Source organism: Primulina tabacum, chromosome 2, assembly GCF_025594145.1.
Source record: "Primulina tabacum isolate GXHZ01 chromosome 2, ASM2559414v2, whole genome shotgun sequence".
Taxonomy (NCBI): Eukaryota; Viridiplantae; Streptophyta; class Magnoliopsida; order Lamiales; family Gesneriaceae; genus Primulina; species Primulina tabacum.
This window is the reverse complement of record NC_134551.1, coordinates 44,731,258-44,742,323: the sequence shown is the minus strand read 5'-3', so window position 1 is coordinate 44,742,323 and position 11,066 is coordinate 44,731,258. Positions and strand designations below refer to the sequence as shown.

At 33.2% G+C, this 11,066-nt stretch overlaps 1 long non-coding RNA gene across 1 annotated transcript; it reads right to left on the bottom strand.

The window, feature by feature from the left end:
• Positions 1–374: 374 nt before the first annotated feature.
• On the bottom strand, positions 375–1,121 carry LOC142537938 (uncharacterized). The gene is made up of 2 exons (XR_012818608.1): positions 905–1,121; positions 375–751 (listed from the first exon to the last, which is right to left on the bottom strand). It is a non-coding gene; the product is annotated as an uncharacterized LOC142537938 (long non-coding RNA).
• Between the last annotated feature and the right edge of the window lie 9,945 nt (positions 1,122–11,066).

The window sequence follows — 11,066 nt, the reverse complement described above, 5'->3', positions numbered from 1 at the left end:
GAGAGTATCCTGTTTGGTCAGTAAAACTTATAATCGACGATCTTACTTCGTTTTGAATAAAATTACAAGTTTTTCTGTCAAAAAAACATGTTAATATTATTTTATTAACATGTTAATATTATTTTATTAAATAATTAAAATATAATAATTTTTATTATGATATATTACTATATTTAAATTAATAATATGAAAATTAATGAAAGACTAGGCTACAATTTTGAACAAATTTCATACCAAAACTGTGAAAAAATTGTGAGAAATTAAACCGTAATTTTGAAATAATAAAAAAAAATCGGACAAAACACCAAATATATGATCTATTAGGAAGAAACTTAACAACATTATACGATATAATGAAGTGAATCAATCCACAGTAAACACAGAATATGATAAAGTGTATCATTAAGGAAGACACGCAGGGTTCAAGTACACCAGGCTTATTCTTCAACACATATAACTGACAAGTCAGACCACTAGATGTGGCCATAACACAGACACACATATATATATATATATATTATCATGCGTACAAATAAACAAAGTCAAGAGGATCGAAGGTGATCAATATCAATTTTCCATGCTCAACAGGGCCTTGTGCAGAAGCAGCGCTGGCGGAAGCCTCGGCACCAGCCATTAGAAAAGCCCTCGTTTCTGCACACCAGCCCGCAATTGTGGTCGCTTAAGCATCGCCCTCTGAACCCATGGCTCTGAGACTCACATGTCCTCGCTTCCACCAGTACTGCCGACTCTTCTGCACACATCAGTCATTCTAATTTAATACTATATATACACTGAAATTAAGACAAAAGTACTGATTATTATATTTAAATATATCAGAGTATCATTTCTTCTACCATTGGCTCAACTAAGGATCGAATATATATATATAAACAGTGTGACTTACGAGATGCGAAGAGTAACAGCACAAGAACCGTAAAGAAAGAAAACCATTTAACATCCATGATAATTCGGGTGGTGCAGTGACATTAATGGATCGCATCATATATATAGTGGCTCTCCATTTACATATTTATAATGGCATTTGGGCAACTTTGCGACAGATGTCCCAGAAAAAACATGCAACCCAACACGTTGTCATCTAGAATACCCATCTCCCAACTTCCAATTAGATGATTAGTTCCCTCGTAAGCCAAAGCCCTGCTTTTGTTATTTTTCTTTTTCAAAAAAAGTTTAAAACCCCGTATTACATGGAATGCATTCGAAAAAAAAATGTTTTTTTAACGACAGTTCTTCTCTTTTGGAAAAGTATTTTCACTGACAAAGAATATTATATTGGTTTCAGGGGCGGTCCTAAGAAAAAAGAGGTTTTGGGCGAAACTTATAATATGGTCCTCTTGTATTGATTCGAAATTCAAATGTATATTAAAAAAATTGAATAGCAAAATCAAAGTAAACCAAAAATTTGGGGCCCCCATCATATTTAGGTAAACCAAAAATTTGAGTCTTACGATTTGAGTCTTACGATTTGAGTATTGAAAATGCTGCTGTTATAATTTTTTTATCATATTTAGGTCTTATTATATATATAATATAATTAAAGTAATTATTTGGGTCCCAATACTATTATATATATATATATATATATTAAAAAAATTTGGGGCCCCCATCAAAATGGGGCCCTGGACATGGGCCCAGTTTGCCCTTGGAAAGGGCCGGCCCTGATTGATTTTTATTGTAAATGTAACAACCACAAGAAATGAAAGTGATAAAAAGCCAAAAATGTGCACTGGACTTATAATGCGGATGACACGTCTCGCATTATATTAGTAAGCAAAGAAGCCGATCCAGCTTTTGAGATATTAATTAAATGAACGATAATCATGTTTCGTGTTGGTCTTTTGTGAGAGAGTTTTACATATTAATAACCGTGAGACAAGTCAATCTATCTATATTTCGAGTGAAAACTAATATTTATAACACAAAAATTAATATTTTTCATGGAGGGTCGGGTTAGAGATCCATATCGCAAATTAATCAATGAGACGATCTCATGAATTTTTTTGTGTCATATCCAAGTTAGAAGAATGTAAAATCCAAGATTTTGTAATCTTGATAATATTTTTTAAAATTTAAGTATACTAGGATTATTAAATCTTTGGGTATGTATCTTATTATTTTATTTAAGATGTAAGATTTGCAAGTTTATCTAAAGTTGTGTGGACAATTATATCGTGTACAATATTTTTGGAGCTCGAAATTTAAGATAATATTGTGTATATATTTTTAATTTGAGATAAATAAATAGATCATGATCTAAGAAATTAAATAAGAAATTTTTGGATATAAGCAGGTAAATTTTGAGATATAAATTCAAAGTTGAAAAGAATATACCAGATAGAGATCTAAAATTTGATATGATATTGATATACCTGGATAAAGATCAAGCAAAAGGATAACATAATCCCTACATTTCGAAACTTGGAGTATTTAATGTAGGATTTTCGAAATAGTAAAGATAGTGAAAAATCTACACGATAAAAAAAATGCGCGCATGGAAAATTTAAAAGTTTGCCTACCAGATTTTAGGAAAAATCAAAAGTCCTATTTTTGGAGAAAAAAATGACCTTTAAGTTCGAAATTACTAAAGGACATTTTTGGGATTTAAGAGCGAATATTTAATTGTACTGGAAAATAAAAGATCTACCAAATATTGGAAATTACACACAAAATTCGAAATTTTGCAAGCTTGGACAAGAGAATATTTCGAAAATATATCAAAGGAATAAATATATAGATTTTAAAATTATCCAGTATCATGGATAAAAAATGATAATTATTCTAGATTTAAAGTTTTGATTCGAAAGTTCAAACGCGAGGATAAGACACGATCAAGATAGTAGCCATCCCTCTATAAATAGGAGAAGCTCTCATTCAGAATTTACACTGAAATTTTCGAGTTTCCTCTCCAATTTTCTAAATTTCCTCTCAAAAATTCTGCACGAGTCATCAAAATCATGTCCAAAGTTCAGAAATTCGTTTATCTCACTGAAAGTACCCAGAATTCGATCTTCACCGTTCAGAATATGCCTCAATATGTTTCAAATAACACATCCAAAATTCGGCCAAATTCAACGGTTAGTTCTTTGTTAATAGTCTTTGCAAGAAAACTGCTCATATTCTAAACGAGAACAGCATACCTATGGTTTTTCATCCATAAACAGGATAAAACGACTTCCGAACCCGATCTTCACGTTCATAATTTATTTGAGTACTTTTGAACGTACTGTAAAAGTTTAAGCTCGATCCAACGGTTCAATAAGGCGAAAATAATTTTTCAAGATGGCTGATTTTTCGAGCGATGTACTCCTGCGTTTTCGAAGTGTCAGTTGCATGATTTTTCTATCGTTTTGAATTCTTCATATTTTCTTGCAGTTCTTAGGTAAGTGGGCTTGTTTTAAATTTAATTTCGATTATGTATAATTTTTGTTTTCGAAAATTCGGCCGAGTGCAAATTTTCTTCTACCCTCTTCTGGTTACGATTGTCGCATGATGTATTTGTTGACACTGTGAGAATTGAACTTGATATAGGAGGAAATCCCAAATATATGATATGGACCCTTACAGTGGTGGGGATGTAACCGCCATATATTCTCGCCCCTTAAAAGAGTAAAAATAGGGACTGATATCAGTAAACCATAGAAAGTAAATGAATCTCAGTGTCTAGTCAATGGTATGCATATGGTATGAGTCATGTTATGCATGGTATGTATTTCGAATTTTTATGTATTTTGTTATGTTATGCTCGAACGACCCCCACTTGCTGAGTGACGACCATATCACTCACCCTTTACTCTACCCTCCTTAGATAAATCACAAGAAGAAATAGAGAAGAAGAATCGGACACCAGTTTTGGGGATGACGGTGGACGCATGAAGGATTTTAATTTAGAATATGTTCTTGTAAGTTTTTAATTCAAGTTATAAACGCTTCTACATATGTTTATCGTTTTCAGAGTTACTATTGTAAAGACGATTATATTTGTATGATATTTATGATATAAACTGGTTTTGATTTATGTTGTTTAGCAATTATGTTATTGTTGAATAACGCCGGTTTCGACTAACCCTGATCTTGGAGCGTGACAAAGAATATATTGAGAAAATCAAATAAAATCAACTAGAAATACGGAAAAAATTTATTTTCAAAATAAAATCTATATAGTTTTCGATACTGCCCTACACGGTTCAAATTAAAATATAACATTATCAAATATAATAAATGTAACAAGAATACAATTAATTTTCGTCAAAAAGAGAGAAGATTAATTTCATATAATATATCTGTGTGTGTATTCATTAGATTCGTGATCACCAGACTTGAATGATTCGCCCTTCGAAGCAGTGGTCAGTCCTCTCATCTTTGGACGAATGGTTAAAAATGAATAGAGAGAGAGAGAGAGAGAGTAGTGATTAATGGAGAAATTCTGTCACATAATAAATTTTGAAAATGTTAATATTGAATTGAAGGCTATTTTTATTTTATTTTACAGCCCCGAACGGCTTGTAAAGTTTGAAAATATAATTCTAAGATCTTGTAAGATATACTTCATTTGGATGAGGTGTGAAAGAGTCAACCCTCGAGTTTTCCCTCAATAAAGCTCATTATAGGACTTAAAAACAAAGGATCAAAATCCAATTCGAACTCTAATTTTTATTGAACACAATCATAAAATATTCATTTTTCATTTTTCAATTTTCTAGTCGCCTAGTGCTTAAACATGATAATATGTATGCTTATTGCTTAACAAGGCTTTCTACAGACACAACGTCGAGGCAGAGGCCCTTGAAACTCACAAGTCCCCGTCATGAACCCTAAGTGCAGGCATGTCATGTTGCAGTTGAAATTACTCGTGCAAGACATTCGAACAACGATACTCGCACAAAGATCGTCGACGACTCGTCCCGAGCTCTTCTCTACAAAACATTAAACAATACCATGTAAATCAAAAGCTAGTAAATTAAGCTATAGCCACCCTAGTATTTGTTGAATTTCAAGAAACGGGTATATAATAAACCAATTAACATGAGCTCGTAACCCGAATTTCGTTGAACGTTGATGTATCGTTTCTCGCACCTAAAAAGCAGCAGAAGTTTAAATTTTTTGTGTTGTGACAATCAAAACTCTCTTGGACGTCGTATGATTCAATTAAACATTCATAGGGTGCTTAGTTTAATTTACCTTTGCGTTCTAAATGTTGGCTCCAAATATCTCGACGTGTAGGATATAATAACTCTTCTTGTATATCCCTACGAACGATCAACTGGATTAAACGCCTTTTTCGATTCTCCGAATTAGGTCCACGATTGGAAGATGACGTTCCTCGTTTAATTTGTACTAGAAAACTAAACGAGATTTGCGTTGAGATGATCACCGGAAGATGACGAGTGCACGGTGGCGTTGCGACGGATTGGGGCGACGAGCACGACGGCGTGATGGTGGAAGGTGATAGGCCGATTGTGGTTGTTCTCCAAGTGGTTGGACGATTTTTGGAAGAAGAGAGAGACGAGAAAATCAATACTAATCAGGATTCTATAATTTTAATTATTTGAAATTCTCATGTCGTAATTTCCACTCTTGAAAATTAAATATATAATTAAATAAATATCATATCTTGATAACACATGATATAGAATAATTAAATAATCATTATTTAATTAATTGTTTAATTAATTCTAGAGTTTTTAAAATATTCCATGAGAATCTTCTATGATAATCACTATTAGTCAATTATTATTTAATAAGCATATTCTAAATGTACTAATTAAATAATTGTGAAATCATTATAACTCAGATCGACGATCAGATAGTACCGATGTATCGAGAGTATAAATCTCGTTCATATAATGAAAAACGAAAATTTCTAAAGACAAAATTTTTCACTGATTCAATTTTAGCAGCTATCTATTTTGTGAACTATTTCATTAAATTTGACTGTTTCATTCTTCTTACTTAATTAACAGTCAAGTTAACTTCCACAATTTCTAACAATCGGACACAATAATGTAAGAACTCAATTCATGTGTTATCAAGTCAAGCTAACTTCCTTTGTTTGTCCCATTCTGTATATCAACCATTTGAACAAAATAATATAAGAACTCAAGCCTGGTAGCACCCATCGATCATGGTAAGACCATTTAGTATCATCGCTCCATAATCTTCTAGGTATCACTGATAGTGCCTACACGAACCAATAGATTATGGTTAGCGTATAGTGTGGTACGTCCACTCATAGATCCTTATCGAATTTACAATCATTGGTATATCGAGAGTTGCAAATGAATTTGATAAGATATATATCTCTTCGAGCAATAATAGTGGCATCGGATGTGAAACTAGAGAATCACCTTCTCTAAAGCAATATTTTATTCTGGTCATTGAATCCTTGCACTATTAACTCGTTGGATCAAATAGGATATCTACACCCATAGGTGAGTGGTGAATCCTTGACTACAATGCATTGGATCCTACCTATTTTGAGACTACACTCAATCTCGCCACCTTGTGACCCTCTTGGAGTCGGTAAAAGAGTCAAAGTGTAACGCTAGTACCTGGAGCCTCCATGTTGTCTTTGGTCTATGGACTAATGGTGCACAACCATAATCGCAGACTATTACACTCGATAAATGATAATCACTCGGAAAGTTAAGGGTTGTTCAGTGATCCAGACCATGATAACTCATCTGTATGAATGGAAATCTATATGCCCTTACTTCATAAATGGATTAACAACCTTATCCGCAGAGATGAATCTCTCTACTGATATGTCTCATCTTCCCACAATCTCTCAAATTATGTAGAATTTTCTCAATATATGGTTGGATAGCTGATGAGAGCTCGGTTCCTTTGCTTGTGCAAAGACAAAAGATTCTTAGTCCTTCTCAAGTACTTGAGAATATCTTTCACCGCTTTCCAATGCAATGGACCGGGGTTCGGCTGATATTTACTTGCAACACTCAGTTCAAAAGTAATATCAGGTCGAGTAAATATCTTACCATACATAATATTACCAATTGCATATACATAAGGAATGCAAGTCAATGTTTTTGTTTCCTTATTAGTCTTAGGGCACATAGACTTGATAGAGTCACACCATAATACATTGATCGATATCATCTCTTAGACTCCTCCATAAAGTATCTTTTTAGTATGATATCGATATAAGTGGAATGAGTGAGCCCTAGTATCTTCTTTGATCTATCTTTATAGATATGTATTCCTAATACATATGATGCTTCTTTCATATCCTTCATGGATAATTTACTTGCTAGTCATACTTCAGTTGATTGAAATATTCATACATCATTCTCAATTAGTAGAATGTCATCAATATTAAGTACTAGGAATTTCACTGCACTCTCACTAACCTTCTTGTATACACAAGATTTATATCAATTTTAACGAAAGCAAACTCCTTGATTGTGTTATCAAATATAAGGTTCCAACTCCTATATACCTGTTTGAGGCCATAAATTGATATCTTAAATTTGTATAAATTATGTTCACTTCCTATTGATATGAATCTTTCAGGGTGAGAGATATAAATATATTCCTTAATATCACCATTACGGAACATTGTCTTCACATTTATTTACTATATTTCATTTAATGTCATGCCGCTATGACTATCAGAATTCTTATGGACTTGAATATTGCTACTTTACAAAACGTTTCCCCATAGTCAATTCCTTGACTTTGAGTATTTCTTTTTGCTATCAATCTATCTTTGAAGGACACCACCTTCTCATCCAACCCAAGCTTCTTTTTGTAAATCTATTTGCATATAATAATTATTCCATCACGTGTATATACTAAGGACATACTTGGTTGGAATACATGAAGTCCATCTCAGACTGCATGGCTTCAAGTTTTTTTGATGATTCGGCATCAGATATTACTTCTTTGAAGTTTTTTGGATCACATCCAGGAATGAGCTTATCAGGACCCTCTTCGAGAAGCATGATCATCCTCTTATGTGGCCTTGAGACTCTTTCAGATCTCCTAGGAGCGTGTACTTCTTCGATTGGCTGTTGGGGTATGAATTCTTCTAAGGATGTGATGATGTAAGGCGTAAGGATAATACCGATACCTCTGAGTAATTTGAACTCATGGCTAACCATATAAGGAGTGGGGCGAGGGAAGTGTTTGGAGAGGCTAAAAGGAAGGGACGATACGAGAAGGAGACATGATGGTGGAACAATGAGGTGCAACAAGACAATAGGGAAAAAATAAGGTTAAAGAACTGAAAAGAAGCTAGAGATTAAGGATCATATGAGATGTATAAAAAGTCAAGAAACTCAGTATTAGAGCATTATGAGATACTAAGAAAAATGCTTATAATAATTTGTATGATAGGCTAAATACTTGAACATGTCAGGTGTATCAAGTATTAAGAAGTAGAGTTTTAATGCAAGATTAAAATATCCTAGATAGTGAAGGGATTACTTAAGAACTTACTCAATGGGACAAATATGGAGGAGTTAGTGTGGGTAGACATGAGATGCAAAAAGTAAGACATCTATTGTTCCATTATAGAGCTAGAGCTAAGGAAGTAAAAGAGGCACTGAAGAGGATGAAACTGAGGAAGGCAATTGGACCAGATGAGATATCAGTTGAGGTATGGAAGTGTCTAGGTGAAGTTGGGATCTAATGGCTAACTAGGTTCTTTAATAGGATTCTAGATACTAGGAAAATTCCAGAATCTTAGAGAAATAGTATTATAATACAAATTTATAATAATAAAGGAGATAAATAGAACTGATCCAAACTATAGAGTGATTAAGATTATGAGTCATATGATAAAGCTATGGGAGCAAGTGATAGAGCGGAGACTTAGGAGTATCACTAGTGTATCAGAGAACCAATTTGGTTTTATGTCGGTTATGTCTAGAATGGAATATATATTTTTGATTAAATAAATGATAGAGAAATATAGATAATAACAGAAGAGCCTGCATATGGTATTTATTGACTTAGAGAAAGCCAATGATACATTGCCTAGATAATTAATCTGGTCGGTACTTAGAAGGAAGCATGTAACTCAATGCTACATCGAGATTATTAAAGATAAGTGTGAAGGTGTCGTAACTAGTGTTAGGTCTGTTGGAAGGGTGTCATCTGAATTTCTTGTGGCAGTATGACTTCACAAAAGATTGTCTTTAAGCCCCTACCTCTTCTCTTTGGTTATGGATGAGTCGACGGGACATATTCAAGATGAGGTACATTGGTGTATGTTCTTTGCAAATGATACTGTCCTGATAGGTGAAAATAAAGAATGTTTAAATAAAAAATAAAGTCTTGGTGCTCTTGAGAATAAATGTTTTAGAATTAGTTGCTAAAAACCGTACTATTTAACTAGTAACTTTAGTCCTGAGCCTAAATGAATTGGTAGCCCAATTGAGATTTACGGTCGTGATGTGCGAAAGTGTGAAACATTTCGCTATATATGATCTATTGTCCAAAATTCTGGTGACATTAGAGAGGATATAGATCATATGATTAAACCAGGTGGACGAAATGGAGGATAACATAAGGAGTCTTATGCGATAGAAGGATGCATGTGAACCGTTCTGATTTTTTTCCCCATTAAAAACAATACACATAATTTTTTTTTTGAACAATGCTAAGTAAAACTTGCAAATAAAAATCAGAAATCTTTAACATAAAAATAATCTTCTAAACCATAAAATAAAATAATTCATAGTCGTCATCTCAAATAATAATAAAAAGATCCTCAAAAAGTTAACCATCTGACATTTACATCACATACCAAAATAGCCTTTCACTTAAAACAATATTTCAAAATTTAAAAATTCATAAAGTCAAATATATTTAAAACAAAAATACTAGAATATAATGACTCAGATAAGTACGTTCTACCCTGAACAACCCATCATCACCAGCCAGCACCAACTCAGTCATCCCCACCTGCATCAATGAAAACTAGTGGTACTAGAGGCCCAACAAGTCCTTCCGAAAATAACAAGTATCATATAATAAAATAAGACTAGCATTAAACATTTTTCATCATACTTTAACATATAAAAATATTTTTTTTTCAACCCCTCATATTTTTATAAACCAACATACTAGTCAAACAATCAACATTTTTCTTTAAAACTTTCTTAGTATCATATGCTCAAATAAAAATACTCAAAAATAATTTCATGAAATGTGATTCTGAAATTTCCTCCAGGCAACAGTTATAGTCGTTTGATCAAGCATAAGGATTCAGGTTTGGAAGAGCCACACCGACATTAAGGCCAATGCCCAAATCATGTAATGGTGGCAAAGCAGCACCGACCCGAAGATCGACACCTAGAGCCAGTAATGGTTGTAAAACAGCTTTGACCCAAAGGCGGACGCCCAGAGCCCGTAATGGTGGCAAAGCAACACCGACCTGAAAGCCGACGCTCAGAGCCCGTAATAAGTCATATCTTCGCCACAATTTATTAAGAATCTATAATCAAATAATATATTCCATGAATGCATGCGGCCTAAAATTGAAATTTGTTGTTACCTTATTATTTGTAAAAATAAGCCTACACAACAAAATACTTTCAAGATCCCCCATATATTTTTTCTGGGACCTTTTCCCGTAAACAGACTCATCTGGGTCTTTTCTCTCACGACATTATCATAAAATTGTAAGTTCAACGTTCCTTCTTAAAATCCTCTATCCTTTTATCACAATCAATTTACATCCCTCAAAACATTTTTTCCCTTTTTCCTTTTTAAAGCATAAAATATCATGACTTTCCAAAAATAGCATTTTAACAGTAACAATTGCACAACTTTACCAAAAATAATAAAATATCATATTTTCATCAAAATCATCATTTTATATTGTTTATCATGCGTTATGATACTTCGGGTCGCTGTCAACCCTTTTCGTACTACCCCGATGTAAAATGGTCGTTTTGCCCTTGGACTTTAAAATTCTCGATTTTGACATTTTCTTATTTTCATTGACTATAGACCATCCCTTAATTATTTAAGCTTAAATTTAATTTTTGATATTTTTATTTAGCTTGAATTCGAGCTTTTGA